We start from the raw sequence: 15432 nt of genomic DNA, 5'->3' as shown, positions 1-15432 counted from the left end.
ATACCAGTGGATGAACTCAGCTGCTATCGAGGGTTCCTTCTACGTTCCTGACTTCTGGCCTGTCCATCGTAAGCTTCCCCGCACCCTTTCACATTTGTTGATGACCACCAGACTGGCTACTGGCTCGCAGATGAGCAACACGGGTCGTGGGGACCTCGGCATGTTTGAGCGTCTGACAATAAAGAGGCATATGAATGCTTGGCGAGTTCTTGTACGGGAGAGGGAGGGGAAGAGGACATCTGCGGCCTGGGACCTTACGAAGGTGCATCACCCAGTCAACAAGCCAATTTGGCGAAGGACACAGGATCAGTTGCTCTTATCATTCCATGAGCGTGGAGGAACCGATACATCTGGGACCGCCGATGATAAAGGCCCGAACCACGTCCCATTCTGCAGCCAAGAGAGCACGGTAGACACTCCATTGAACAAGAATATGCCATCGACAGTTCGATTCCCTGAGAGTACAGACCCTCCGAGAGCTTAGGCTATTTTCTTGCTCCCAACAACCGCTACGTCCAGCCATTCGGGCAATTGCCAAACCGTCAAAGCCGGCCGAGCGAAGACACAAGCTTTTGCCGTTGTCACCGGGTTACACTGTCTTTTGGTAGACGTGACATCACCGAAGATATGGACAGTTCGAAGGTTGTCCGACGTATGTGGAAGCCACCTTGACAGCCATCTCCGTCGCCCGAAGCCGAGATGTCATGACTGGTCGCCACTGAGATCTAAGTTCGCGCGCCCGCCTGGAAGGAAAGACTCAACGGATGGTGCCAGTCTCGTTGACGCGGCGAGGGACTGCTGTCTTCGCAGTCACATCCACGCCGCAAGGAAGAGTCTCGGCGGTTGTTCTGTATCGGGGGTCGCGCGGCAAACACGAGACGACCCATGGCACACCGAGCTTTACGATTGGCTCTACCTGCTGCCGCGGGCAACCAGAGCCAAACTTCGACGCCGTTGCAGAGGTGCGAATCGGCTCAAAGGGGCCACATGCCGTCCACGCCGTCTGCGAAGGTCCAATAGTCTTCGGTAAGGATTCCGAACGACGACCGCAATGACAGTTAGGTGACAAGAATCCCTGAGCAGAGACAATCACGAGTCATCGTTCAGGTCGATCGCGCGAACGCAACGGCTGAACAAGGGCCACGATAACAGACGAGATCATATCGGAGACCCGAAGTACTACGAAGCTACCGCCAGAGTTATGAACATCTCCCACGAGGAGCAGAAGGGGAGCAAGATTACCACCATGTGATCCTTGCTCGTCTCAAGGCAGAACTGCGACGTCGTGACTGGGTCGTAGTTCATCATTGACGGCTGCGCGGACACGCGCCACGCCCCCCGCGGCCCCGGCGAACAGTCCCCCGACAATCCCCGACTGCCCCAACGAGGCGCCACTGTCGCTTCGGACTGCTTTATCTCGAAGCTTGCAGCACACAATACCCTTTACCGAAGCACTTCACGCACCCAGATGCGCAAGCTCGCACTTGCCAAAACGTCCCGGACGCGTATCGTGTCCCCTCGTGTGTCTAGCTGCTGGGCAGTAAGGCCGCCGGTGAGGCGGTCAACAGCCCCGCGCCATCGCCGGCCACGGCCCGGCATGGCACGTCCTCAATGATTTGGAGAGTTGAAGTATGCGGCTGATGCGCCTGAGTTGCGCCGTCACATGGATGCTACAATCGTGGATAAAGAAGATCAATGACATAATACTGCGTGGTATGTTGTAGAAGAGGGAGTATGCTACGGACCAATGTTATGGCGTCAGGCGTACGGTGCCATTATCTCGACCATCGACGGGCAAATTCGAGAAGGGAAGCCAGATCCAATTCAACGTGGTGGTTCTAGACATTGACAATATTGAACCGTGTTAGCTCTTCAATTGTTTGATTCTAGCCTCTTGAAATACACCCCTCGGACCATGACTCGAGAGCAAGCAGCTTTTCCTGATTGATGCGATACACCCCGCCCCGGCCTTGTATTTCCCAAATACCTCGTGCGCGACGAACCCGGATGAGATCACGAGCGATCATTCTGCCCCCCTTGTCACATCCCGGTCCCGAGTCGAGACCCCGTCCAGTGGAAATCGACGAGGGCCACGGCAGATAGTTGAAGGAAACGCTCGACAGACCAGACGTCGTCTTACGGCAATGACTCGTCACCAGCGCTCCATCTGTGCTACTCCTTGTCGACACGAAGCCTGGTGAGGCCATGATTTTGTTCCAGAAAGCTCGGCAACACCGGTAAGACCCCCTGCGCCGTGTGGTCCTCCACCTTTTCAAGGAACAGACAATGGCAGAGATCTTTGGGATCAAAGGACAGTAAGGGTTGAGCCCGGAACATGCCCACCCTTTTGTCATGACGGACCGTCAGACGGGGAGAAAGAACAAGATTTAGTTGGAGACGCATGGAGACAGATATGGACGCACGGTAAAGACACCAGTTGCGATGTGCCGCTCGACACAACACAGCGACGCGTAGTTTTCTCGCATCTCTTCGAAAGCTCGCCATGCCCACTCAGTATACGTGGAAAAGTCACACATTCCGCGGCGATGGGAGCGCTTCAACGTTCCAAAAGACGATACGTCGGGCCATGGTATCGATAGTCGCGGCAATAGGAAATCTTCATTCGCACCTGCGGGCATAATCATGCCGCCCGAAAGACCTGAACAGAGCGGAAGATTCCGGTATCAGACCCTCTAGACCCGTAGCCATCCGTCCCTTGAAGCCTCCACCGTCCTCTCCGCTTGAGTAGCACCAGCAACAGCTCCCACAACGGCTCTCTTTGGGGCCGTGTCTTCGGGGCCGTGTGCGAGGTTCAAGAGACCGCCGGCAAGATCGCGCTGAAAGGGGCGTCAGTAGGCTGGATTTGATGATCTGACAGACGGAAAACTTACCTGTTGCAAAACTGGAAAGCCAAGGCCGGAGGTTGTGTAGCCGCCATGAAGCACTCCGAGCAAATGAGACTGATAGACTTCGTAAATCTGTAACGCATCACAAGAAGGCGGACGAAGTCGACCTTAATGACAGGCCTCCTGCTTCCCAGCGAGCCGGTCCGGGTGTTGTTCCCGTCGACAACCACACAGAGAAGCTGAGCTTCAGCGGACAGCCGGCGAGTCGCGTCACTAATCCCCGGCCACTGCTTTCCGAAATGTGGAAGCGGAGGAGGGGAATCGCCTTGTTCGAGATTGCCAATCATGCTTTTCGCCTTGACAAGCCCACCGCCAGGGACGGAATCGGAAGGGATGCGAAGAGTAGTGAAATCGTGATATTCAGGATGACTGTCGAGACCGTCAGCCTCCTCTCGCGTAACGGTATGAATGTCTCAAAATTCACGAGCCACCATTTGCTCATGTAGAGGTTGTTCGCACCAAAGAACAGCTGCTCCTGATGCCAACACTGCCGATTGATGTCCCATCCGCGCCGATGGCCAGGTCAGGTTCCGTCTCTCACCCTCTTTGGCGAATGGCTGATTCCGATCGCACTGTAGACCCACAAATCTGCCACGGCCAGGTTCCTTACCTATTTTCCTGAAAGCACCACCACTGGCACAATATCATGAGGGTGCAATGCGTAAGGTATGCGGCCGATAATTCGAAAGTGATGTGACTTGGCACACGAGAACTTGTTCTTCATGACCTTTGGAGCGTACGCAATCAACATGTCTTTCTTCGCGGTGTCCTGAGGTTGGCGAGTCAGGGTCTTGGGGGCGGCGGGCCCGGGTCGTTGCGGCATCATTATTATAGACTATCGATGATGTTGGCCTAGAAGAACGTGTCAGACTCGCACTCCCGCAAGTCAGCGGCAGGATAGTCAAACGTCAGAGTCGGACAGGTTCTCGTGGCTCTTGTCGCAGAAGGGCAACCAAACGCCGTACACCGGGTGGGAATTCGCCAGTAGAATCCATGTTGCCTTCGGTGACCTTGCTGCACAGCTGAATGTTAGCTTGTACAAAAGCTCATGCGCTGAGGCGGTGAACAGATCTTTTCATCGGGTTAAGAAAGCACCAGTTTCGGTTCTGTATTGCGGCAGCTTTTCATAGCTTGATCTTTCTGCACGGCCAAGCGTTGGCTTCTTCGGATTTCTCCCGTGCCGAGAAGGCACCGGGAGGGCTGACACAAAGAAGGTTGAGTCCGCCTTCAAGCTGAGAAGGCAGCTGTTTCGGTCGCGCATCGTAGCGGCTGTCTGAGTCGCATCGCATCAAGAAGTCGGATCTTCAGAGCATAGTGTCGGTTATCCGATGGTGGCCGACACGCAATAGCATGACTGGTAGCATCTGACGGGACACGTCTCCGCCAGAGCCGGGTGCCTGTCGTATTGTCAGTTCTAGCTCGTAACATGTGCGTGCCCGACCCACGATTTCTGGTTTCTCTGTGATCATGCCCATGCCTGGAAGGGGACGCTGTCCAAGAGGGGTTGATCATGGAGAGGATAGTTGACATTGAGGATTCGAATGGCACGATGGGAGGCGGATTCGGGTGAAGCGTCGATCTGTCGGAGGCCTCTGAGCCTTGGTAACGCGAAGTCAGACGCAAGCACAAAAGGGCACCGAGTGAGCCTCATCTCTTGTCAATTGGTATGTACCCGTGCCGATTTGGAAACGGGCGAAGACTGTCATTGCACCTCTAGCGCAACAGTAACAGCTACAGCGGCGTACAGTTGCTGCTTCTCGGTTGCCATGGATTAGGGAGATAGGCGCTGACAGAGGCGTCGGATAACAGGTCTCCTGAACCATGGCCAGTCTCCCGGCGTTTCTTCCAACTGCGGGACCGCAACTCTTGTTTGTTCTTCCACGGTCTTATTCTTGTTTCCCTCGAATCAGGGACGATGTCGAAATGTTCGTCGTCAAATCGGAAGTTTTCGGGGTACACGGTAGGCTTGGTGAAGTAGCGCTCTTCCTCGGCTCGGTTTGTCGATCCGGCTTTGTGATGGACAGGATGCCCCAGACTGGGTACACGGTTTGTTTAGTTGACCTTCTCGCCAAAGACACATGATTAGATGGAGACAAACTTGGAACCCGTCAAGGGAATTGAGGCGGACTTTCACAGAATGCTTTCAGGTGTTACTTGACGGCGAAGAATCCAGTGGCGAGAGAGGCGCCAGCGAAGGCGCGGCAACTGCCAGAGAGGCGAAGGCAAGAGAAACAAAGGCGAGAGCAGCCAGATGTAGACCAACCAAGTTCGGAAGTGTTGTGAATAGACAGCGAAAGAGCCCGAAGCAGCCGCGAACGATTCAATTTGGACTTGGAAAGCCTCTGTAGCTGGTGCGCGGTAGGAATCTGGCTTCGTGCTAGTGTAGAAGGCACGCAAAACAAGACGGAAGGTCTCAAATTGTCCACGAGGATGGACTCGCTGACGGAACCAATAGGGTAGTAGATTGAGCTTGGTCTTCCTTCTCTTCGGCGAACTTTTGGTTGGTTTCTGGAGCCTGGGGATCTCTTGCGACGGTGACAAGTAGTGGAAAGGCCTCCAAACAATTTCAATCAATTTCGATCAAGCTCGAGGTGCTTCTGAGCAACAGGTGAGTGTCTGGTGTCTGACGAGTGGTTAGCTTGGCTTTGGCTGGACGAGGAGTCTGAAAAGCGCACCTTCACACTTCTCGTTGAACTTGGTCCCGCCCGCGGGGTCTTCTTTTTGCGGATGCGAAGACTGCTTTCGAGAGGTTAGTCCCCTGCATAACCAGTCAGAGGTGATCGGGCGTGGATCTCGCATGTAGTGGCATGGCAATGGCAAGTTCATTGCACAACTGCAAGAAATTAGTAGGCGCGTGCGGTTATGTGATCCCGTGACAGACACGTTCCTGGGAAAGGAGTAATGGTGTCATGCCCCGTGATGCAGCATTGGTTGGCACGCATTCCCGAGCAGTATGCCGTTGCAACGCCGAGAGAAGAACCACTTTTGCCGGAAAGGTTATCTGCATTCCAAACAACGCACCGCTCTGCTGAAAGCGTCTGCTATTCTAGTACGTCCGTTTTCTGGTCTTCCTTCTTCGTCGGTATGCTGGGCATCAAGGTCGGTTGGTGTTTGGGAAGTAACCATGGCATTGCTGAAGACAGGGGACGTTTGAAGCAGCTGGTGCTGGGCGCTCAAGAAACCCCGGCCATGTCTGAGATTGAGAGGGATGTCTAAGCTCACTGCGATCAAGTCGCCGAAGTGGAGGAGTTTCGTTGCTGGGCGCAGAATGGCCAAGAGCAGCGCGGTGACAGACGAGATGGACGCTCGCTTTGTGCGGGAAGAATGAAGCGGCAAGTTGCTGTCACTCCATGCTTCGCAGAGATGACAACACGGTCAACTCACTCCATTGCTTGATATCCTCGTGATGGCCGCCCGGTACCTCGCTGTCGTGAATTCATCTCTCGAGCTCTCGCATTGTGTCATCCGACTCGAAGATTTGCAGCACGAGTCCCGTGTGGCTTTGTCGTAGTGCCGCGTAGGTCTTGATAGAAGGACGACTACATCCACTGCCTGAAGTGTCGACTGGTTCTGTCGAGGTCGATGGGAACACGAGCGAGCTGCGCGGGCCATTTGTCGGTTGGCCCGATTGGTTGGTTGGATGTGCGATCGAATGTCCGAGACTTAAAAAAACAGAGACAGACTGGGTGCTACCGAGCATTTATTGCTAGTGCGACTTTGGGCCGGCCGGTGACGGCGGGTCAGGGTGCGTCAAGTCGGAGGAAATGGTTGCGCTAGGAAGTACGTCGTTGAAAAGCTCAGCGATGCTGTCGAAGATAGCGGCCTGAAGTGTCGAGAAGAAACCACGGTGGTTGGGCCGGATTTTGGAGGTGACAACTGGGAGGCTGCTTGTCGTGATGGATGACCGCCTTCTTGAGTCCCGTCGAGGGTGGGAGTTTTGCAGCGGTGATCGCGTCTCGGGAATCGGAGGGGATAGTGAACGGAGAGAGAAAAGTAATAGGGAGCGTTTGGTTATGATCCATGGCCGGTATCAACAAAGGCACCGGAGGCAAAACTGCGACAGGTAGACACCATGGTCGTCAACGGCGGGAAACGACTTCAGATAGTGGTGACCTTGACGTTGACGATGATAATCGTAGTGGAGGTGGTTCAAGCGCGCCGGGCAGTTGGGAGCTTGAACGAACTCATCGGGTATGGCGAGATGTCGAATTGGGCGAAGAGAAACATATACAATAAATGCATTGCATTGCGCAACGGATTGCACTTGGCGATTATCGAGAAGTCGAACGTCCGAGTCGAATAGTGGAATGCAAAGTAAGGTGCAGCTTAATTCGAGATATTGAGTTATCCGCTATTTATTCATTTAGCAAATTTAACTGTTAAACGAGCCTGCTGGTTCAGTTTGGTCTGGTAAATTCATAGTACAGGCCGGGGCACCCTTAAATCGGGAATCTGGGCGGCCTGGTTGTACATGTACTGCTTATGCTTACTAAGACCTTTTCTGGTGCAGTTTCCTAAGGTACACAGCATGCGGCTAATCCCAACTTAAATCATCTTCCGAACCGACCTGGTTTGCGAAGGCAACAAGATGCTCCCCGCACCCGCACCCGCACGCGAGCAGGAGATTCGACGTCAAGTCACTCCTCAAGTTGTTGCATTATACAAGCCCGTCTTCCTTTTTCCTTATCATTCCTTTTTTCTTAACACACCATCGAGTATCGCTTCCATGAGTGGCGATGGTATGTCGCATGAATCCCCACGACGATGCGTTCCTAACACCTCCCAGATCACCTCACCAAAGGAAAATGGGAGCAACGGCCATCCAGAGCCACCACACAAACAACATGGCAGCAGGCCATCTCGAGTATCCCGACTGTCGCCCAAGCCTCAAAGTATCCAACCTTCTCGCATGTTACACGACTAGTGGAGTCCCTAGCAATGGCACCCGCGGCTTGAGTTTACGACAACGCATCTGCCGCAGGAGATCTCAACGCGTGCTATGCCTCACCATGGCAGGTTTCTCAACATCGCTAGGTGAATACGGCTCTTTCCGTTTGTTCAACTCGGCATGCCTCTTGAGACTTCGTACTTTCTGGACGTTTCACAGAGTTCCCGTCTTTCGCTGCGCGATCTATCCTTCATCCGAATTGTTGACCTTCGTGCAAATCCTTTACCACAAGACCTCTAGCAGTAACACAGTCTCCCGAGGAATGGAGCGGGAAGCCTTTCGTAACCTATGGTGCCACAGAGACGCGTCACATAGGCGGTGGTTCTGCTACTGAAGTAACGTCGCTTGGCTTCCGCGAGTCGGTCCCGAAGATATTCGCACTTATTGAAGAGTCTACTTCATCCTCGCAACCAGCCATTTCATAACAGAAACGTGGCAATGAGGTAGTGATCGTCTGCTAGGCACGCCAATGTGCACACTCAGATGTGGCGGTGCGGCTTTACCTGTGACGGGCTTCGAGTCAAAGTCAAGAGTCCGTAGCCTCGGTTCGGCGATCAAACATCGCCGCTGGCTTAGTCAGAGCCGCAAACTCGTCACGTATCTCTCGTCAATCACAACTGTACAATACTATCCAAGAGAGACGCAACTAATTATGCTGCTGATGGAAGAAAACTTCAAAAGAGTGTTAGGTCTTGACACATTGGTCGAGAAGAAACATCTTTCCCGCCAATTCCCCGACCTTGGCCGAACTGTTTGGTTTCGGCACCTTGAAAACTGGCCAGGGATCGCGTTGCACCTATCCTCGCAAAGAAGATGAACATCGTGGTCTCTGGAGCTATCAACAATAAGCAATGACGGGTGCTAGTCCTGTCTCCAGTGTGGACAGAACCCTGCCTGTTCCCAATCTTCGTGAGCCCGCGATGTGGCCCTGGCGTTTTTTTGCTCAAGGACATTCGGATCTACTCTACGACCAAGCGCACACCATCAGCAATACCCATACCGAATCTGCGCGGCGAGCCGGTGCAATCAACCTGTAACATTGCGATCCAGGTGCCTTCGACGGGAGCAATTTGTTGGGAATCCGAATCGAACTATCAACCTTGATCCAAACAGTACTCTCACTACCGAGAGGATGCAGCCAGAGTGCTGACCAGCCGCTTGCGCTGGCCTGCGCCGTTCGCAACTGGAACAGAAACGTTCTCAAAAGCAACACGTCACCTTGATAGCAGTCTGTCGATTATTGATTCAAAGAGACGCTGTGTTATGCCATTGATCTTGCCGGTCCGGACAACCTGACAGCTTCAGTTGTAAGTCATTGAGAAACTACTTCTCGCACTTCGCTAACAGCTTCTTGCGCAGTTCGTTGGAGTTGTGACGTTCTTAGTCCGCTCGTATCAAGACGCGCTTGCTGGACCAGGAGACCAGTTGTGCAGGGTACGTGAGGTACATCCGACTTGATACTGGAGCTCTACCGAGATGAGGGACTGGGGCGAAGGCTTGAACAAGATGGCTCTTAACCACCGATATTATGGCGGTGATCTTGGCTTATCTACCGTTCAGGACATACTCTAGGCTCGTGACGTTCGCGACTTGCTGAAGGCTGGAGAGTTGATTGCAGTGCTGTTCTAGCTGTGGAAAAGAAGATTTGCAAACCGTCATGTACGCATGCTATCAAGCATTCCACACGATTACAAGATGTGATAGTCCCTGTTTGCGAGAACTCTTCTCCATCCAAGTAAACATGAAACGACGTGCTGCGTGGGCTGACGTCAGACAACCTGGCCCGAGCCGTGATATCGGAGTAGATGTGGCATCCTTCGGTCATCCTTCTTCTATCTCAGATACGAAATCTTAATTGTCGATCCTTTTGGTCTCGTTGGAATGAATAAAGTCGGCTTTCTCCGCTGGGAGCACAAGTGGGAGAGTTGCGCCAACAGAAGGTGTACGAGAAAGGTCGATTTACCAAGTCCACTCTCACACCCGCTCGAATCTTGCGCGAATAAACACCTACTTGACCACATATCCACAGGTGCAAGAACTCAGTACCCTGGTTGAGTCGCTCTCCTTGTCTCAACTACTCTCATAAAGCCACGAAGATCTCGACCAAAGACGACGAGGTCGCGCTGTGGTGCTCATTGTTGGACTATTTAATCATTCAAGATATTGTCCCAACGTCTCCGAGAGTCTTCGAGATACAAGTCCTTGAGTCCAAAACTTTTCAAGTACTCGCATTCCTTGAGTCTGAAGCCCTTAACTGCTTCAAGTCCCAGATGCGTTGGCCCCTTTATCATGTTTGACTCTTCAGAGTCTTTTGAGACCTCCAAGGCGTTCAACTCGGCCAAGTCGCTCGACTTCGAAGTCCTTCGTATCCTTTCGGTCCCTTCAAGTCATGATCTCTCTCGAGACTTTCCGGTTGCACTGCTCAACTTCCATCCTCACATTTAAGTTGCACCCGTGTTCTCGAACAACGGGTCTCACTCGCAGCTGGCACACAGTCACGAGAATCTTTCAAAACATATTCTGTGGTAGGATGAGTCCGCCGTGCAACCATCGCGGCTATTAGCGACCCAGACACCACCGCTCCCGACAGCGTGAATGGACAGAGGCGGGCCCTCGTGTCACTGCTTAAAGCCCAGGCTATCTCCCGATCTGAAGGTGCTGCCTGGAACGAGGTCATCAATCTTCGGGGCCATCTCGGGTACAGTTCGATGGATGGATGATGATCTGATCCAGGTTTGGTATGGTACGAATTTACGAGATTCAAACAACAGACACTGTGCTGGACAAGCAAGCCAACTTGACCTTTCACCTGCGCTTGTTACAGAGCGGTGGCTGCTCTTTCCATGATGCAAGGGCTCATAAAGCCGCACATGTGGGAACTCGGCCAGCACGATTCCATGACGACCACTCCCCTCTTTTTCAATATATACGTCCGCCAACTGGCACCATATTCCCCCAAAGCATTCCAATGCCATCCTGAAAGAAAGTTCGAGAAGGAATACTTCAGACTTGAATCGAAGGGAGGGAGTTATGACTAGGCAGACGAGGAAAACAGCCCACTTCTCGCAAAACAACATCCAGCATGCAGCTTCATTACTTTCTGGCAGTTATCACCGTAGTCTGACCAGTAATTCACCGCCTCCGTGAAGGAAATATTGGAAGAAAGGGACTTGGAAAGACGTAACGGGACTTTGAGATCCCGTCACGGACTCATACTCGACTGAGACCGCCGACATTAGCACGGGCGGGAACTTACATCCTTGATCTTGGGTCCTCACGCCAGACTGGTATTGTGGGTGCAAAACAAAACATGTCGCGGAGATCTATCATAAGATGTAGTTGTCACACGTTCTGAGTCGCTTCCCGAATGAAACACTCATTGTTCTTCTCGCACCCATAATAGCAAACTGGATGGCTTAGACTCAGGGATGCTTTGGTGACATGGTTCGCAGAATAGAGAGCCCGGAAGGTACGTGGCGCTCAAATTTCCCACATTCGCTGGCCTGCTAGAGGGACGATGAGCATCGGGAAGCGTTTTGACTGGATGCAAAGAGACGCTGTCCTAAGTAGGACGTGGGACCAGCTGAGGAAGTTCTTGACGTCTGGGGCCCAAGTCTGGATTCATGTTTATGCATTAGTCGGATCGACTGCTTGACATCACAGATGGGCGGTCATCCCGGGGGTGGAGGTCGACAAGGCATTACATCCATATGAGGTAATGTGCCTGCATCCAAACGGCGAGTGCTGCGTGCAAACTAGACGTTCTCGAGGGCGGACATACTGTGCTGCTGGGCTACTGCTCGTGGCAGTCGACGGAGTGCCGTTTGTTGAGGTTGTGGCCAGGCAGAATGAAGTTTCGTGGATGCTCACAAGTGATGCTGGAGACAAAACGCCGACGATTTATTTTTCAGCGGCTCTGAAAAGTTCGCGCCATTCAGCAGCGCACAAAAAAGGCAAGGTCAAGGGCTAAAAACATACAACACCAAGTATTCGCTGGTCGTCACCGACCCAACTACTAATCCGGCCCTCACTGGCTTATCTATGGGAGAGCGGACGGGATCCCGAGTTCTCCAGTGGGTATGGTCGTATGTGGTACCCAGAGCACGAAAAGTTGGCCAAGTACTCCCGCTTGGTGTTGTTCCATCGGCAAACGTTGGGCTTCCTCCGTTGCTAAACCTCGCTCCTCTAGTTGCTAGGTGTCGCATCATTCTCTTGGCTTTGTTCCGCAAAGACGCATCGCTCCCCCTGACCCCAGGGAGCCTTCACTTGCCTGGCTTTTGGATCGCGGATTCCGATTTTCTGGCCATGTAGGGGTTGTTCGACAACTCTTTCCGGGTTGCCCTTCGCGGGGGTTGGTTGCCCTTCTCGTTTGGTTTGGGGACAGTGTTCTAGCGATTGATTGCTTTCGTCATAGAGCTGAGGATGTCAAAAAGCTGGCGCTCTCAGAACCCGATCAAGTTCCCTTCATTCAAGTCAAAAGTCGGCTTGAACATTGAAGGCCTCAATAGCGCCGAGCAAGCGTGCGGGCATGGTCTTCGGGTGTTGGCCAGGTATGCTTGGCACGATCGCCGCCGGCGTTATGATCATGGCGCTCGTACTTTTGGACAGCATGACGAGTGTCCCGGTTTCCCCGTCTCCGGACAGAGCTGCCGTAGAAGTCGAGGTGGTGGACAAACTCTGTATCGTTTCAAATTGACCAAATGCCCGAAGGCATTGTAGTCGCTTCTGGTTGTAGGAATCTTGATGAGCATAGACCTGATCGGCAGGCCGCGTGAATCAGCACTTGATTGGGCCTCGCATAGAGCGTGAATGGGATCGGATTCGATGGCGGGCTTGGAGCCGAAGGTCAAATTTCGCATCTTGAAACGCGGTCATACGCTTTTTCTCTGTCAACATCGAAATCGGGAGCATTGATCTCATCACTTAGTTGTGCTCAAGCATTCTCAATGCCCTCAATGTTGGTCTGGACATTCTGGGGATTATTCTTGAGCTGTGCACATGCAGTATGCCTGGATTTGAAGTTCTCGATCCACTTTGCTGGTCCCGTACGGACCACGGTTCGGCATTGATCTGGTGATCTCGAGTTTTGTGCGAGTCTCTGAGCCCATGTCGCGTGTAGAGGTCGTGTTTTTCGTCGAATCTGATCGCGAAGACGGCAGGCGGTGCTCATGGTGTATTGTGAGCTTGTTGAGGTGGTTCACGGCAGAGTGACGTAACGGGGAGCTTTGTCTCATTTAGGGGTTCATGCTTTATTGCAATTATGTAAGAAGCGGGAAAGCTACAGCCAGTACTGCGGTAGGTTGCTTCAATCGCGACATAGGGACTCTTCTACATACATTTCTGCCGCGTAATGCATTATTCTGCCGTGGCAAAGGTAAATATCGTTTACCTGTACTGGATACCATCAATTTTCCCCACGCCTCACAGCTTTCACAGCTCCCTCCCAACCGCAGCACCCCAGCAACCACGCTCAAAGTCAATTAAAAAATCTTTTTCATAGGCGCCTCTACTCACGTCAGTTAAAACAAACTAGGTCTCCCCGTCGCCGTCGCCATCGCCTAGATCCCCTCTTCCAACACTCACGCTATGGTGCCAGTTCTAGGCCCTCCTTACTGCAGCTCCATTTTCAAGTCATCCAGCGCCATCACCACCACACCAGCTAAGAACTACCACGCCAATCCTAGGTACAATCAGAGCTAATCACAACCTCTTCTAAGTAGATCAAGTCTTACCTTCTCACCCGCAATCCTTACCACCAACCAAGCCCTCCAAATACCTCCCTACAAACAGCTCCCCCAAGAAGCCAAGTCCTCACTCCCATACCGATATCACCAGATACAGTATGCTACAACGCCGCAGTGCTTTCAACCTACCTCATATGCCTTATCAAAATCTTTATTGCCAGAGAACACAACCGCAATACCCCGTAGGCCTCATGGTATACCCCAAACCACTCAGCTATCAACAGGCTCCCACAGTTCAAGCATGTTTACTTATCTACCCCCAGAAATAGAGAGTTCAGATTATTACTATGCCCACAAGAAGTGGTCTCCTGGCTTCGCGTTGGGCTTGCTCTCTCCCAGCGGTCCGGGGTCGATACGGTTCAGGTGATCCAGCCATATCGTTGGCGGTCACGAGCATCAAGCACGCCTTGGTGGTTGTGACCATGGTCTACCCGGCAGATAGTCTTTTCCGACTTCAAGTCCTGTGCTGTTTGCTGGTGAGCTCCGAACCTAGCCTGCGACCCCGGAAGTTGTTGGCAGCCGATCCGATCGCTTCAGAACTGAGGAGGGGGGTGACTTGTCGTCGCTGGGTGCAGGAGGATAGCGTCGAAATCGCCTTGAGGCCGTTTCCAAACCATGCTGTGCTGTTATCATGCTTGGGCTTTCGACTTCCCGCTGTCTCCCTTGCAGTTGAATCACATGACTATCTTCGGGTTCCAGCCACCATCAGAATGCAGCAGTCATGGAGGCGGCGTTGGCTAGCCCTCGCATGCCCGTGGCACCATGGCCGACTGAGACCACAGTCCCTACATTTGCGTTCCAAGCGCCGCTCCAGCTTTTGCATTGCAACTCTAGATTGCACCTGTGTGTGGTACTGGTGTGTGATTGGAAGATCACAGGCGGGTTGTTTGCTCGAATGGGGAAGGTGGGAGCAAACCGCACCAGAGACGGCCTTGAGCTCCGGCGAGAGGGGCTTTCAACCGGGGGTCAACGAAGCCCTGAGGCGGAGGCATTCCCGAGGGCTGACACCTTCTGCCCTCTGCACTCGTTGATCGGTGATCGATACTCTTTACAATCGTTCTGGTTACCGGTATGTCGGCTTGATGCTATGGCAACCCAACACCCGGCCAAGACGGTGTGGTCGTTCTAGGAGTGCTGGTGCTGGCTGACCATGCAATTGGCTCATCCATGATCGCATCTGTCCCATTCTCCGCCGGACCTATTGCTGAACTCTTTATCCAACTTTTGTTGTGTCCACCAAATGCGTAGCCCAAACGGGGATACCACTCCTGCGAGATGTTCTGCGGGTTTCTCGTCCGGCATGGCTCACAAGGCATTACATCAGAGAGCTCGGGTTCCTCGGCAAACGATTTTTAATCATCCGCACTAGTCATCCCGCGCAAGCAATTCCCAGGTGTAACTATCCACATATGACTAATCATCGAGTATCAGCTGGAACACCGTGCCTGCTTCCACCAGTCTCGTACTTACAGCCGACCCTATTGTCACCAACGGTGGCACATCCCGCCCCCAACCCATGCTCGCCCCTGTCATGCCATCAATCGCCCCAGCCGCACCACAGATCCCCCCATCAAAGGTAGGAACTGTTAACAATGAACCCAGTCTCTTATGAAGGAACGCTGCCGATATGACGAAGTCGATCACCATGCTAACATGAAGTACCAATGTCCCTCGAAAGGTTCTTGCTTCAGTTGATAGACGTTTGAATGCGCAGGCTTAGGGACAGATCACAACTCTCAGAGGCTCCCCAATCATTTCTTCTCATGCGGCTACACTGATAAGATGGGACTCGTTCTTGTGGGCTCCATACCGTCGGGTAGATTGATGACTTCCG

Source organism: Colletotrichum karsti (assembly GCF_011947395.1).
Source record: "Colletotrichum karsti strain CkLH20 chromosome Unknown Scaffold56, whole genome shotgun sequence".
Taxonomy (NCBI): domain Eukaryota; kingdom Fungi; phylum Ascomycota; class Sordariomycetes; order Glomerellales; family Glomerellaceae; genus Colletotrichum; species Colletotrichum karsti.
Note: the sequence above shows the minus strand (reverse complement) of the source record.